The sequence below is a fragment of the Oncorhynchus kisutch genome, linkage group LG16 (genome assembly GCF_002021735.2).
Source record: "Oncorhynchus kisutch isolate 150728-3 linkage group LG16, Okis_V2, whole genome shotgun sequence".
In the NCBI taxonomy this organism is placed as follows: domain Eukaryota; kingdom Metazoa; phylum Chordata; class Actinopteri; order Salmoniformes; family Salmonidae; genus Oncorhynchus; species Oncorhynchus kisutch.
Genome location: NC_034189.2, coordinates 2,298,380 through 2,314,702, shown reverse-complemented (window position 1 = coordinate 2,314,702; position 16,323 = coordinate 2,298,380). Strand labels below are relative to the sequence as shown.

The window sequence follows — 16,323 nt, the reverse complement described above, 5'->3', positions numbered from 1 at the left end:
TGTATTTGAATTTCCAAAATAAGGTATTTATGAAAGCAACTCATCTCTTTTATAAATACACAACTTACTGCATGTGTCAAAGATGACTGTTTCCGCCCGGTTTCGAACCAGGGACCTTTCGCGTGTAAAGCGAACGTGATAACCACTACACTACAGAAACTGATGCAAGTGTTATCAGCAAGGAGTAACCCAAATTTTACAGATATTCATTGCATGTATTCCAATTTCCAAAAAAACCATTCATGAGAACATATATTCTCTGTTGTTGATACAGCACTAACTGCATGTGTCAAAGATCACTGTTTCTATCAGTTTTTCAACCACAGACCTTTCGCATGTAAGGTGAACGTGATAACCATTACACTACAGAAACTGCTGCATTAATTACCAGCAAGGAGTAAACCGCATTTTACAAATATTTATTGCATGTATTCGAATTTCCAAAGTAAGGCATTTATTAGAACAACTATTCTCTGTTACAAATACAGTACTTAATGGATTTGTCATAGAGAACTGTTCCCGCCCAGCTTCGAATCGGGGACCATTCGTGTGTAAAGCAAACTTGATAACTACTAAACTAGAGAAACTGCTGCTAGAATTATTACTGTGGAGTAAACCAAATTTTACATATATTCATCGCACGAATTCGAAATTCCAACATAATGCATTTATGAAAATTCTCTGTTACAAATACAGTACTTCTCACATGTGTCAGAGACGTCTGTTTCCGCCCAGCATCGAAAAGTATACATTTTGCGTCTTAAGTGAACTTGATAACCACTACGCTATGGAATCTTTTGATTCCCAAAAGAAGGCATTAATGAAAAAAATTTTCAGTTTCAACTATGGTACTTACTGAATGTATCAATGAGTGCTGTTTACACAGAGGTTCAAACCAGGGACCTTTTGCATGTTAAGTGCACGTGATAACAGCTACACTACAGAAACTTCTGCTTGAGATACCTGCAAGAAGTAAACTTAATTTTCTTATAGTCAGTGCATGTATTTGAATTTCCAAAATTAGGTATTTATGAAAGCAACTCATCTCTTTATAAATACACAACTTACTGCATGTGTCAAAGATGACTGTTTCCGCCCGGTTTCGAACCAGGGACCTTTCGCGTGTAAAGCGAACGTGATAACCACTACACTACAGAAACTGATGCAAGTGTTATCAGCAAGGAGTAACCCAAATTTTACAGATATTCATTGCATGTATTCCAATTTCCAAAAAAAGCCATTCATGAGAACATATATTCTCTGTTGTTGATACAGCACTAACTGCATGTGTCAAAGATCACTGTTTCTATCAGTTTTTCAACCACAGACCTTTCGCATGTAAGGTGAACGTGATAACCATTACACTACAGAAACTGCTGCATTAATTACCAGCAAGGAGTAAACCGCATTTTACAAATATTTATTGCATGTATTCGAATTTCCAAAGTAAGGCATTTATTAGAACAACTATTCTCTGTTACAAATACAGTACTTAATGGATTTGTCATAGAGAACTGTTTCCGCCCAGCTTCGAATCGGGGACCATTCGTGTGTAAAGCAAACTTGATAACTACTAAACTAGAGAAACTGCTGCTAGAATTATTACTGTGGAGTAAACCAAATTTTACATATATTCATCGCACGAATTCGAAATTCCAACATAATGCATTTATGAAAATTCTCTGTTACAAATACAGTACTTCTCACATGTGTCAGAGACGTCTGTTTCCGCCCAGCATCGAAAAGTATACATTTTGCGTCTTAAGTGAACTTGATAACCACTACGCTATGGAATCTTTTGATTCCCAAAAGAAGGCATTAATGAAAAATTGAATTTTCAGTTTCAACTATGGTACTTACTGAATGTATCAATGAGTGCTGTTTACACAGAGGTTCAAACCAGGGACCTTTTGCATGTTAAGTGCACGTGATAACAGCTACACTACAGAAACTTCTGCTTGAGATACCTGCAAGAAGTAAACTTAATTTTCTTATAGTCAGTGCATGTATTTGAATTTCCAAAATAAGGTATTTATGAAAGCAACTCATCTCTTTATAAATACACAACTTACTGCATGTGTCAAAGATGACTGTTTCCGCCCGGTTTCGAACCAGGGACCTTTCGCGTGTAAAGCGAACGTGATAACCACTACACTACAGAAACTGATGCAAGTGTTATCAGCAAGGAGTAACCCAAATTTTACAGATATTCATTGCATGTATTCCAATTTCCAAAAAAAGCCATTCATGAGAACATATATTCTCTGTTGTTGATACAGCACTAACTGCATGTGTCAAAGATCACTGTTTCTATCAGTTTTTCAACCACAGACCTTTCGCATGTAAGGTGAACGTGATAACCATTACACTACAGAAACTGCTGCATTAATTACCAGCAAGGAGTAAACCGCATTTTACAAATATTTATTGCATGTATTCGAATTTCCAAAGTAAGGCATTTATTAGAACAACTATTCTCTGTTACAAATACAGTACTTAATGGATTTGTCATAGAGAACTGTTTCCGCCCAGCTTCGAATCGGGGACCATTCGTGTGTAAAGCAAACTTGATAACTACTAAACTAGAGAAACTGCTGCTAGAATTATTACTGTGGAGTAAACCAAATTTTACATATATTCATCGCACGAATTCGAAATTCCAACATAATGCATTTATGAAAATTCTCTGTTACAAATACAGTACTTCTCACATGTGTCAGAGACGTCTGTTCCGCCCAGCATCGAAAAGTATACATTTTGCGTCTTAAGTGAACTTGATAACCACTACGCTATGGAATCTTTTGATTCCCAAAAGAAGGCATTAATGAAAAATGAATTTTCAGTTTCAACTATGGTACTTACTGAATGTATCAATGAGTGCTGTTTACACAGAGGTTCAAACCAGGGACCTTTTGCATGTTAAGTGCACGTGATAACAGCTACACTACAGAAACTTCTGCTTGAGATACCTGCAAGAAGTAAACTTAATTTTCTTATAGTCAGTGCATGTATTTGAATTTCCAAAATAAGGTATTTATGAAAGCAACTCATCTCTTTTATAAATACACAACTTACTGCATGTGTCAAAGATGACTGTTTCCGCCCGGTTTCGAACCAGGGACCTTTCGCGTGTAAAGCGAACGTGATAACCACTACACTACAGAAACTGATGCAAGTGTTATCAGCAAGGAGTAACCCAATTTTACAGATATTCATTGCATGTATTCCAATTTCAAAAAAAGCCATTCATGAGAACATATATCTCTGTTGTTGATGTTACAGCACTAACTGTGTCAAAGATCACTGTTCTATCAGTTTTCAACCACAGACCTTTCGCATGTAAGGTGAACGTGATAACCATTACACTACAGAAACTGCTGCATTAATTACCAGCAAGGAGTAAACCGCATTTTACAAATATTTATTGCATGTATTCGAATTTCCAAAGTAAGGCATTTATTAGAACAACTATTCTCTGTTACAAATACAGTACTTAATGGATTTGTCATAGAGAACTGTTCCGCCCAGCTTCGAATCGGGGACCATTCGTGTGTAAAGCAAACTTGATAACTACTAAACTAGAGAAACTGCTGCTAGAATTATTACTGTGGAGTAAACCAAATTTACATATATTCATCGCACGAATTCGAAATTCCAACATAATGCATTTATGAAAATTCTCTGTTACAAATACAGTACTTCTCACATGTGTCAGAGACGTCTGTTTCCGCCCAGCATCGAAAAGTATACATTTTGCGTCTTAAGTGAACTTGATAACCACTACGCTATGGAATCTTTTGATTCCCAAAAGAAGGCATTAATGAAAAATTGAATTTTCAGTTTCAACTATGGTACTTACTGAATGTATCAATGAGTGCTGTTTACACAGAGGTTCAAACCAGGGACCTTTTGCATGTTAAGTGCACGTGATAACAGCTACACTACAGAAACTTCTGCTTGAGATACCTGCAAGAAGTAAACTTAATTTTCTTATAGTCAGTGCATGTATTTGAATTTCCAAAATAGGTATTTATGAAAGCAACTCATCTCTTTTATAAATACACAACTTACTGCATGTGTCAAAGATGACTGTTTCCGCCCGGTTTCGAACCAGGGACCTTTCGCGTGTAAAGCGAACGTGATAACCACTACACTACAGAAACTGATGCAAGTGTTATCAGCAAGGAGTAACCCAAATTTTACAGATATTCATTGCATGTATTCCAATTTCCAAAAAAAGCCATTCATGAGAACATATATTCTCTGTTGTTGATACAGCACTAACTGCATGTGTCAAAGATCACTGTTTCTATCAGTTTTTCAACCACAGACCTTTCGCATGTAAGGTGAACGTGATAACCATTACACTACAGAAACTGCTGCATTAATTACCAGCAAGGAGTAAACCGCATTTTACAAATATTTATTGCATGTATTCGAATTTCCAAAGTAAGGCATTTATTAGAACAACTATTCTCTGTTACAAATACAGTACTTAATGGATTTGTCATAGAGAACTGTTTCCGCCCAGCTTCGAATCGGGGACCATTCGTGTGTAAAGCAAACTTGATAACTACTAAACTAGAGAAACTGCTGCTAGAATTATTACTGTGGAGTAAACCAAATTTTACATATATTCATCGCACGAATTCGAAATTCCAACATAATGCATTTATGAAAATTCTCTGTTACAAATACAGTACTTCACATGTGTCAGAGACGTCTGTTTCCGCCCAGCATCGAAAAGTATACATTTTGCGTCTTAAGTGAACTTGATAACCACTACGCTATGGAATTTTGATTCCCAAAAGAAGGCATTAATGAAAAATTGAATTTTCAGTTTCAACTATGGTACTTACTGAATGTATCAATGAGTGCTGTTTACACAGAGGTTCAAACCAGGGACCTTTTGCATGTTAAGTGCACGTGATAACAGCTACACTACAGAAACTTCTGCTTGAGATACCTGCAAGAAGTAAACTTAATTTTCTTATAGTCAGTGCATGTATTTGAATTTCCAAAATTAGGTATTTATGAAAGCAACTCATCTCTTTTATAAATACACAACTTACTGCATGTGTCAAAGATGACTGTTTCCGCCCGGTTTCGAACCAGGGACCTTTCGCGTGTAAAGCGAACGTGATAACCACTACACTACAGAAACTGATGCAAGTGTTATCAGCAAGGAGTAACCCAAATTTTACAGATATTCATTGCATGTATTCCAATTTCCAAAAAAAGCCATTCATGAGAACATATATTCTCTGTTGTTGATACAGCACTAACTGCATGTGTCAAAGATCACTGTTTCTATCAGTTTTTCAACCACAGACCTTTCGCATGTAAGGTGAACGTGATAACCATTACACTACAGAAACTGCTGCATTAATTACCAGCAAGGAGTAAACCGCATTTTACAAATATTTATTGCATGTATTCGAATTTCCAAAGTAAGGCATTTATTAGAACAACTATTCTCTGTTACAAATACAGTACTTAATGGATTTGTCATAGAGAACTGTTTCCGCCCAGCTTCGAATCGGGGACCATTCGTGTGTAAAGCAAACTTGATAACTACTAAACTAGAGAAACTGCTGCTAGAATTATTACTGTGGAGTAAACCAAATTTTACATATATTCATCGCACGAATTCGAAATTCCAACATAATGCATTTATGAAAATTCTCTGTTACAAATACAGTACTTCTCACATGTGTCAGAGACGTCTGTTTCCGCCCAGCATCGAAAAGTATACATTTTGCGTCTTAAGTGAACTTGATAACCACTACGCTATGGAATCTTTTGATTCCCAAAAGAAGGCATTAATGAAAAATTGAATTTTCAGTTTCAACTATGGTACTTACTGAATGTATCAATGAGTGCTGTTTACACAGAGGTTCAAACCAGGGACCTTTTGCATGTTAAGTGCACGTGATAACAGCTACACTACAGAAACTTCTGCTTGAGATACCTGCAAGAAGTAAACTTAATTTTCTTATAGTCAGTGCATGTATTTGAATTTCCAAAATAAGGTATTTATGAAAGCAACTCATCTCTTTTATAAATACACAACTTACTGCATGTGTCAAAGATGACTGTTTCCGCCCGGTTTCGAACCAGGGACCTTTCGCGTGTAAAGCGAACGTGATAACCACTACACTACAGAAACTGATGCAAGTGTTATCAGCAAGGAGTAACCCAAATTTTACAGATATTCATTGCATGTATTCCAATTTCCAAAAAAAGCCATTCATGAGAACATATATTCTCTGTTGTTGATACAGCACTAACTGCATGTGTCAAAGATCACTGTTTCTATCAGTTTTTCAACCACAGACCTTTCGCATGTAAGGTGAACGTGATAACCATTACACTACAGAAACTGCTGCATTAATTACCAGCAAGGAGTAAACCGCATTTTACAAATATTTATTGCATGTATTCGAATTTCCAAAGTAAGGCATTTATTAGAACAACTATTCTCTGTTACAAATACAGTACTTAATGGATTTGTCATAGAGAACTGTTTCCGCCCAGCTTCGAATCGGGGACCATTCGTGTGTAAAGCAAACTTGATAACTACTAAACTAGAGAAACTGCTGCTAGAATTATTACTGTGGAGTAAACCAAATTTTACATATATTCATCGCACGAATTCGAAATTCCAACATAATGCATTTATGAAAATTCTCTGTTACAAATACAGTACTTCTCACATGTGTCAGAGACGTCTGTTTCCGCCCAGCATCGAAAAGTACATTTTGCGTCTTAAGTGAACTTGATAACCACTACGCTATGGAATCTTTTGATTCCCAAAAGAAGGCATTAATGAAAAATTGAATTTTCAGTTTCAACTATGGTACTTACTGAATGTATCAATGAGTGCTGTTTACACAGAGGTTCAAACCAGGGACCTTTTGCATGTTAAGTGCACGTGATAACAGCTACACTACAGAAACTTCTGCTTGAGATACCTGCAAGAAGTAAACTTAATTTTCTTATAGTCAGTGCATGTATTTGAATTTCCAAAATTAGGTATTTATGAAAGCAACTCATCTCTTTTAAATACACAACTTACTGCATGTGTCAAAGATGACTGTTTCCGCCCGGTTTCGAACCAGGGACCTTTCGCGTGTAAAGCGAACGTGATAACCACTACACTACAGAAACTGATGCAAGTGTTATCAGCAAGGAGTAACCCAAATTTTACAGATATTCATTGCATGTATTCCAATTTCCAAAAAAAGCCATTCATGAGAACATATATTCTCTGTTGTTGATACAGCACTAACTGCATGTGTCAAAGATCACTGTTTCTATCAGTTTTTCAACCACAGACCTTTCGCATGTAAGGTGAACGTGATAACCATTACACTACAGAAACTGCTGCATTAATTACCAGCAAGGAGTAAACCGCATTTTACAAATATTTATTGCATGTATTCGAATTTCCAAAGTAAGGCATTTATTAGAACAACTATTCTCTGTTACAAATACAGTACTTAATGGATTTGTCATAGAGAACTGTTTCCGCCCAGCTTCGAATCGGGGACCATTCGTGTGTAAAGCAAACTTGATAACTACTAAACTAGAGAAACTGCTGCTAGAATTATTACTGTGGAGTAAACCAAATTTTACATATATTCATCGCACGAATTCGAAATTCCAACATAATGCATTTATGAAAATTCTCTGTTACAAATACAGTACTTCTCACATGTGTCAGAGACGTCTGTTTCCGCCCAGCATCGAAAAGTATACATTTGCGTCTTAAGTGAACTTGATAACCACTACGCTATGGAATCTTTTGATTCCCAAAGAAGGCATTAATGAAAAATTGAATTTTCAGTTTCAACTATGGTACTTACTGAATGTATCAATGAGTGCTGTTTACACAGAGGTTCAAACCAGGGACCTTTTGCATGTTAAGTGCACGTGATAACAGCTACACTACAGAAACTTCTGCTTGAGATACCTGCAAGAAGTAAACTTAATTTTCTTATAGTCAGTGCATGTATTTGAATTTCCAAAATAAGGTATTTATGAAAGCAACTCATCTCTTTTATAAATACACAACTTACTGCATGTGTCAAAGATGACTGTTTCCGCCCGGTTTCGAACCAGGGACCTTTCGCGTGTAAAGCGAACGTGATAACCACTACACTACAGAAACTGATGCAAGTGTTATCAGCAAGGAGTAACCCAAATTTTACAGATATTCATTGCATGTATTCCAATTCCAAAAAAAGCCATTCATGAGAACATATATTCTCTGTTGTTGATACAGCACTAACTGCATGTGTCAAAGATCACTGTTTCTATCAGTTTTTCAACCACAGACCTTTCGCATGTAAGGTGAACGTGATAACCATTACACTACAGAAACTGCTGCATTAATTACCAGCAAGGAGTAAACCGCATTTTACAAATATTTATTGCATGTATTCGAATTTCCAAAGTAAGGCATTTATTAGAACAACTATTCTCTGTTACAAATACAGTACTTAATGGATTTGTCATAGAGAACTGTTTCCGCCCAGCTTCGAATCGGGGACCATTCGTGTGTAAAGCAAACTTGATAACTACTAAACTAGAGAAACTGCTGCTAGAATTATTACTGTGGAGTAAACCAAATTTTACATATATTCATCGCACGAATTCGAAATTCCAACATAATGCATTTATGAAAATTCTCTGTTACAAATACAGTACTTCTCACATGTGTCAGAGACGTCTGTTTCCGCCCAGCATCGAAAAGTATACTTTTCGTCTTAAGTGAACTTGATAACCACTACGCTATGGAATCTTTTGATTCCCAAAAAGAAGGCATTAATGAAAAATTGAATTTCAGTTTCAACTATGGTACTTACTGAATGTATCAATGAGTGCTGTTTACACAGAGGTTCAAACCAGGGACCATTTTGCATGTTAAGTGCACGTGATAAAAGCTACACTACAGAACTTCTGCTTGAGATACCTGCAAGAAGTAAACTTAATTTTCTTATAGTCAGTGCATGTAGTTTGAATTCCAAAATTAGGTATTTATGAAAGCAACTCATCTCTTTTATAAATACACAACTTACTGCATGTGTCAAGATGACTGTTCCGCCCGGTTTCGAACCAGGGACCTTTCGCGTGTAAAGCGAACGTGATAACCACTACACTACAGAAACTGATGCAAGTGTTATCAGCAAGGAGTAACCCAAATTTACAGATATTCATTGCATGTATTCCAATTTCCAAAAAAAGCCATTCATGAGAACATATATTCTCTGTTGTTGATACAGCACTAACTGTGTGTCAAAGATCACTGTTTTATCAGTTTTTCAACCACAGACCTTTCGCATGTAAGGTGAACGTGATAACCATTACACTACAGAAACTGCTGCATTAATACCAGCAAGGAGTAAACCGCATTTTACAAATATTTATTGCATGTATTCGAATTTCCAAAGTAAGGCATTTATTAGAACAACTATTCTCTGTTACAAATACAGTACTTAATGGATTTGTCATAGAGAACTGTTTCCGCCCAGCTTCGAATCGGGGACCATTCGTGTGTAAAGCAAACTTGATAACTACTAAACTAGAGAAACTGCTGCTAGAATTATTACTGTGGAGTAACCAAATTTTACATATATTTCAGTCGCACGAATTCGAAATTCCAACATAATGCATTTATGAAAATTCTCTTGTACAAATACAGTACTTCTCACATGTGTAGAGACGTCTGTTTCCGCCCAGCATCGAAAAGTCTACATTTTGCGTCTTAAGTGAACTTGATAACCACTACGCTATGGAATCTTTGATTCCCAAAAGAAGGCATTAATGAAAATTGAATTTTCAGTTTCAACTATGGTACTTACTGAATGTATCAATGAGTGCTGTTTACACAGAGGTTCAAACCAGGAACCTTTTGCATGTTAAAGTGCGACGTGATAACAGCTACACGACAGAAACTTCTGCTTGAGCTACCTGCAGGAAGTAAACTTATTTTCTCTATAGTCAGTGCATGTCATTTGATTTCCCCAAAATTAGCCGGTATTATGAGAAAGCAACTCATCTCTTTTATTATAATAAACAACTTACTGCATGTGTCAAAGATAACTGTTTCCGCTGGTGTTCTGAACCAGGGACCTTTCGCGTGTTAAAGCGAGACGTGATAAGCCACTACACTACAGAAACCTGATGCAAGTGTTATCTAGCAGGAGGTAACCCAAAGTTTTACAGATATTCAGTGCATGTATTCCTAATTTCTCTAAAAAAAAACCCATTCATGAGAACATATATTCTCTGTTGTTGATACAGCACTAACTGCATGTGTCAAAGATCACTGTTTCTATCAGTTTTTCAACCACAGACCTTTCGCATGTAAGGTGAACGTGATAACCATTACACTACAGAAACTGCTGCATTAATTACCAGCAAGGAGTAAACCGCATTTTACAAATATTTATTGCATGTATTCGAATTTCCAAAGTAAGGCATTTATTAGAACAACTATTCTCTGTTACAAATACAGTACTTAATGGATTTGTCATAGAGAACTGTTTCGCCCAGCTTCGAATCGGGGACCATTCGTGTGTAAAGCAAACTTGATAACTACTAAACTAGAGAAACTGCTGCTAGAATTATTACTGTGGAGTAAACCAAATTTTACATATATTCATCGCACGAATTCGAAATTCCAACATAATGCATTTATGAAAATTCTCTGTTACAAATACAGTACTTCTCACATGTGTCAGAGACGTCTGTTTCCGCCCAGCATCGAAAAGTATACATTTTGCGTCTTAAGTGAACTTGATAACCACTACGCTATGGAATCTTTTGATTCCCAAAAGAAGGCATTAATGAAAATTGAATTTTCAGTTTCAACTATGGTACTTACTGAATGTATCAATGAGTGCTGTTTACACAGAGGTTCAAACCAGGGACTTTTGCATGTTAAGTGCACGTGATAACAGCTACACTACAGAAACTTCTGCTTGAGATACCTGCAAGAAGTAAACTTAATTTTCTTATAGTCAGTGCATGTATTTGAATTTCCAAAATTAGGTATTTATGAAAGCAACTCATCTCTTTTATAAATACACAACTTACTGCATGTGTCAAAGATGACTGTTTCCGCCCGGTTTCGAACCAGGGACCTTTCGCGTGTAAAGCGAACGTGATAACCACTACACTACAGAAACTGATGCAAGTGTTATCAGCAAGGAGTAACCCAAATTTACAGATATTCATTGCATGTATTCCAATTTCCAAAAAAAGCCATTCATGAGAACATATATTCTCTGTTGTTGATACAGCACTAACTGCATGTGTCAAAGATCACTGTTTCTATCAGTTTTTCAACCACAGACCTTTCGCATGTAAGGTGAACGTGATAACCATTACACTACAGAAACTGCTGCATTAATTACCAGCAAGGAGTAAACCGCATTTTACAAATATTTATTGCATGTATTCGAATTTCCAAAGTAAGGCATTATTAGAACAACTATTCTCTGTTACAAATACAGTACTTAATGGATTTGTCATAGAGAAGTTTCCGCCCAGCTTCGAATCGGGGACCATTCGTGTGTAAAGCAAACTTGATAACTACTAAACTAGAGAAACTGCTGCTAGAATTATTACTGTGGAGTAAACCAAATTTTACATATATTCATCGCACGAATTCGAAATTCCAACATAATGCATTTATGAAAATTCTCTGTTACAAATACAGTACTTCTCACATGTGTCAGAGACGTCTGTTTCCGCCCAGCATCGAAAAGTATACATTTTGCGTCTTAAGTGAACTTGATAACCACTACGCTATGGAATCTTTTGATTCCCAAAAGAAGGCATTAATGAAAATGAATTTTCAGTTTCAACTATGGTACTTACTGAATGTATCAATGAGTGCTGTTTACACAGAGGTTCAAACCAGGGACCTTTTGCATGTTAAGTGCACGTGATAACAGCTACACTACAGAAACTTCTGCTTGAGATACCTGCAAGAAGTAAACTTAATTTTCATATAGAGACAGTAGATCTAGCTGGTCTGTCATAATATAATAAGACAGTAGATCTAGCTGGTCTGTCATAATATAATAGAGACAGTAGATCTAGCTGGTCTGTCATAATATAATAGAGACAGTAGATCTAGCTGGTCTGTCATATATATTAGAGACAGTAGATCTAGCTGGTCTGTCATAATATAATAGAGACAGTAGATCTAGCTGGTCTGTCATATATTAGAGACAGTAGATCTACCTGGTCTATGATTTAATAATAGAGACAGTAGATCTAGCTGGTCTGTCATAATATAATAGAGACAGTAGATCTAGCTGGTCTGTCATAATATAATAGAGACAGTAGATCTAGCTGGTCTGTCATATAATAGAGACAGTAGATCTAGCTGGTCTGTCATAATATAATAGAGACAGTAGATCTAGCTGGTCTGTCATATATAATAGAGACAGTAGATCTAGCTGGTCTGTCATAATATAATAGAGACAGTAGATCTAGCTGGTCTGTCATAATATAATAGAGACAGTAGATCTAGCTGGTCTGTCATAATATAATAGAGACAGTAGAACGCCCAAAATATGCCCTGGTCTGTCATAATATAATAGAGACAGTAGATCTAGCTGGTCTGTCATATATAATAGAGACAGTAGATCTAGCTGGTCTGTCATAATATAATAGAGACAGTAGATCTAGCTGGTCTGTCATATATAATAGAGACAGTAGATCTAGCTGGTCTGTCATAATATAATAGAGACAGTAGATCTAGCTGGTCTGTCATAATATAATAGAGACAGTAGATCTAGCTGGTCTGTCATAATATTAGAGACAGTAGATCTAGCTGGTCTGTCATAATATAATAGAGACAGTAGATCTAGCTGGTCTGTCATATATAATAGAGACAGTAGATCTAGCTGGTCTGTCATATATAATAGAGACAGTAGATCTAGCTGGTCTGTCATAATATAATAGAGACAGTAGATCTAGCTGGTCTGTCATAATATAATAGAGACAGTAGATCTAGCTGGTCTGTCATAATATATAATAAGACAGTAGATCTAGCTGGTCTGTCATATATAATAGAGACAGTAGATCTAGCTGGTCTGTCATATATAATAGAGACAGTAGATCTAGCTGGTCTGTCATAATATAATAGAGACAGTAGATCTAGCTGGTCTGTCATATATAATAGAGACAGTAGATCTAGCTGGTCTGTCATATATAATAGAGACAGTAGATCTAGCTGGTCTGTCATAATATAATAGAGACAGTAGATCTAGCTGGTCTGTCATAATATAATAGAGACAGTAGATCTAGCTGGTCTGTCATAATATAATAGAGACAGTAGATCTAGCTGGTCTGTCATATATAATAGAGACAGTAGATCTAGCTGGTCTGTCATAATATAATAGAGACAGTAGATCTAGCTGGTCTGTCATAATATAATAGAGACAGTAGATCTAGCTGGTCTGTCATAATATAATAGAGACAGTAGATCTAGCTGGTCTGTCATAATATAATAGAGACAGTAGATCTAGCTGGTCTGTCATAATATAATAGAGACAGTAGATCTAGCTGGTCTGTCATAATATAATAGAGACAGTAGATCTAGCTGGTCTGTCATATATAATAGACAGTAGATCTAGCTGGTCTGTCATATATAATAGAGACAGTAGATCTAGCTGGTCTGTCATAATATAATAGAGACAGTAGATCTAGCTGGTCTGTCATAATATAATAGAGACAGTAGATCTAGCTGGTCTGTCATAATATAATAGAGACAGTAGATCTAGCTGGTCTGTCATAATATAATAGAGACAGTAGATCTAGCTGGTCTGTCATATATATAATAGAGACAGTAGATCTAGCTGGTCTGTCATATATAATAGAGACAGTAGATCTAGCTGGTCTGTCATAATATAATAGAGACAGTAGATCTAGCTGGTCTGTCATAATATAATAGAGACAGTAGATCTAGCTGGTCTGTCATAATATAATAATAGAGACAGTAGATCTAGCTGGTCTGTCATAATATAATAGAGACAGTAGATCTAGCTGGTCTGTCATATATTAGAGACAGTAGATCTAGCTGGTCTGTCATTTATATAATAATAGAAAAAAAAAGAGACAGTAGATCTAGCTGCTGTCATATATATAATAGAGACAGTAGATCTAGCTGGTCTGTCATAATATAATAGAGACAGTAGATCTAGCTGGTCTGTCATAATATAATAGAGACAGTAGATCTAGCTGGTCTGTCATAATATTAGAGACAGTAGATCTAGCTGGTCTGTCATAATATAATAGAGACAGTAGATCTAGCTGGTCTGTCATATATATTAGAGACAGTAGATCTAGCTGGTCTGTCATATATATTAGAGACAGTAGATCTAGCTGGTCTGTCATATATATTAGAGACAGTAGATCTAGCTGGTCTGTCATAATATAATAGAGACAGTAGATCTAGCTGGTCTGTCATAATATAATAGAGACAGTAGATCTAGCTGGTCTGTCATATATATAGAGACAGTAGATCTAGCTGGTCTGTCATAATATAATAGAGACAGTAGATCTAGCTGGTCTGTCATAATATAATAGAGACAGTAGATCTAGCTGGTCTGTCATAATATAATAGAGACAGTAGATCTAGCTGGTCTGTCATAATATAATAGAGACAGTAGTATCTAGCTGGTCTGTCATAATATAATAGAGACAGTAGATCTAGCTGGTCTGTCATAATATAATAGAGACAGTAGATCTAGCTGGTCTGTCATAATATAATAGAGACAGTAGATCTAGCTGGTCTGTCATAATAATAGAGACAGTAGATCTAGCTGGTCTGTCATAATATAATAGAGACAGTAGATCTAGCTGGTCTGTCATATATAGAGACAGTAGATCTAGCTGGTCTGTCATAATATAATAGAGACAGTAGATCTAGCTGGTCTGTCATAATATAATAGAGACAGTAGATCTAGCTGGTCTGTCATAATATAATAGAGACAGTAGATCTAGCTGGTCTGTCATAATTAATAGAGACAGTAGATCTAGCTGGTCTGTCATAATATAATAGAGACAGTAGATCTAGCTGGTCTGTCATAATAAATAGAAGTAGATCTAGTAGATATAGCTGTCTGTCATAATATAATAGAGACAGTAGATCTAGCTGGTCTGTCATAATATAATAGAGACAGTAGATCTAGCTGGTCTGTCATAATATAATAGAGACAGTAGATCTAGCTGGTCTGTCATAATATAATAGAGACAGTAGATCTAGCTGGTCTGTCATAATATAATAGAGACAGTAGATCTAGCTGGTCTGTCATAATATAATAGAGACAGTAGATCTAGCTGGTCTGTCATATATAATAGAGACAGTAGATCTAGCTGGTCTGTCATAATAATAGAGACAGTAGATCTAGCTGGTCTGTCATATAATAGAGACAGTAGATCTAGCTGGTCTGTCATATAATTAGAGACAGTAGATCTAGCTGGTCTGTCATATATAATAGAGACAGTAGATCTAGCTGGTCTGTCATAATATAATAGAGACAGTAGATCTAGCTGGTCTGTCATAATATAATAGAGACAGTAGATCTAGCTGGTCTGTCATATATAATAGAGACAGTAGATCTAGCTGGTCTGTCATAATATATAGAGACAGTAGATCTAGCTGGTCTGTCATAATATAATAGAGACAGTAGATCTAGCTGGTCTGTCATAATATAATAGAGACAGTAGATCTAGCTGGTCTGTCATAAATAATAGAGACAGTAGATCTAGCTGGTCTGTCATAATATATAGAGACAGTAGATCTAGCTGGTCTGTCATAATATAATAGAGACAGTAGATCTAGCTGGTCTGTCATATATAATAGAGACAGTAGATCTAGCTGGTCTGTCAAGATGTATATAAGAGACAGTAGATCTAGCTGGTCTGTCATAATATAATAGAGACAGTAGATCTAGCTGGTCTGTCATAATATAATAGAGACAGTAGATCTAGCTGGTCTGTCATATATATAATAGACAGTAGATCTAGCTGGTCTGTCATAATATAATAGAGACAGTAGATCTAGCTGGTCTGTCATATATATAATAGAGACAGTAGATCTAGCTGGTCTGTCATAATATAATAGACAGTAGATCTAGCTGGTCTGTCATAATATAATAGAGACAGTAGATCTAGCTGGTCTGTCATAATATTAGAGACAGTAGATCTAGCTGGTCTGTCATAATATAATAGAGACAGTAGATCTAGCTGGTCTGTCATAATATAATAGAGACAGTAGATCTAGCTGGTCTGTCATGA

The 16,323-nt window shown here is 36.1% G+C and overlaps 1 protein-coding gene and 11 non-coding genes across 14 annotated transcripts in view; 1 reads left to right on the top strand and 11 right to left on the bottom strand.

Moving 5' to 3' along the window:
- LOC116353897 (Fc receptor-like protein 5) overlaps positions 1–16,323 on the top strand; it is a 238,553-nt gene that overhangs the window by 45,819 nt on the left and 176,411 nt on the right. The gene's annotated exons all lie outside the window — the stretch shown is intronic.
- trnav-uac (transfer RNA valine (anticodon UAC)) lies at positions 88–160 on the bottom strand. Its single transcript has one exon. It is a non-coding gene; the product is annotated as a tRNA-Val (tRNA).
- On the bottom strand, positions 1,088–1,160 carry trnav-uac (transfer RNA valine (anticodon UAC)). Its single transcript has one exon. It is a non-coding gene; the product is annotated as a tRNA-Val (tRNA).
- Positions 2,092–2,164, bottom strand: trnav-uac (transfer RNA valine (anticodon UAC)). Its single transcript has one exon. It is a non-coding gene; the product is annotated as a tRNA-Val (tRNA).
- On the bottom strand, positions 3,095–3,167 carry trnav-uac (transfer RNA valine (anticodon UAC)). The gene has a single exon. It is a non-coding gene; the product is annotated as a tRNA-Val (tRNA).
- trnav-uac (transfer RNA valine (anticodon UAC)) lies at positions 4,091–4,163 on the bottom strand. Its single transcript has one exon. It is a non-coding gene; the product is annotated as a tRNA-Val (tRNA).
- Positions 5,092–5,164, bottom strand: trnav-uac (transfer RNA valine (anticodon UAC)). Its single transcript has one exon. It is a non-coding gene; the product is annotated as a tRNA-Val (tRNA).
- On the bottom strand, positions 6,097–6,169 carry trnav-uac (transfer RNA valine (anticodon UAC)). The gene has a single exon. It is a non-coding gene; the product is annotated as a tRNA-Val (tRNA).
- Positions 7,098–7,170, bottom strand: trnav-uac (transfer RNA valine (anticodon UAC)). The gene has a single exon. It is a non-coding gene; the product is annotated as a tRNA-Val (tRNA).
- On the bottom strand, positions 8,101–8,173 carry trnav-uac (transfer RNA valine (anticodon UAC)). Its single transcript has one exon. It is a non-coding gene; the product is annotated as a tRNA-Val (tRNA).
- trnav-uac (transfer RNA valine (anticodon UAC)) lies at positions 9,102–9,173 on the bottom strand. The gene has a single exon. It is a non-coding gene; the product is annotated as a tRNA-Val (tRNA).
- Positions 11,123–11,195, bottom strand: trnav-uac (transfer RNA valine (anticodon UAC)). The gene has a single exon. It is a non-coding gene; the product is annotated as a tRNA-Val (tRNA).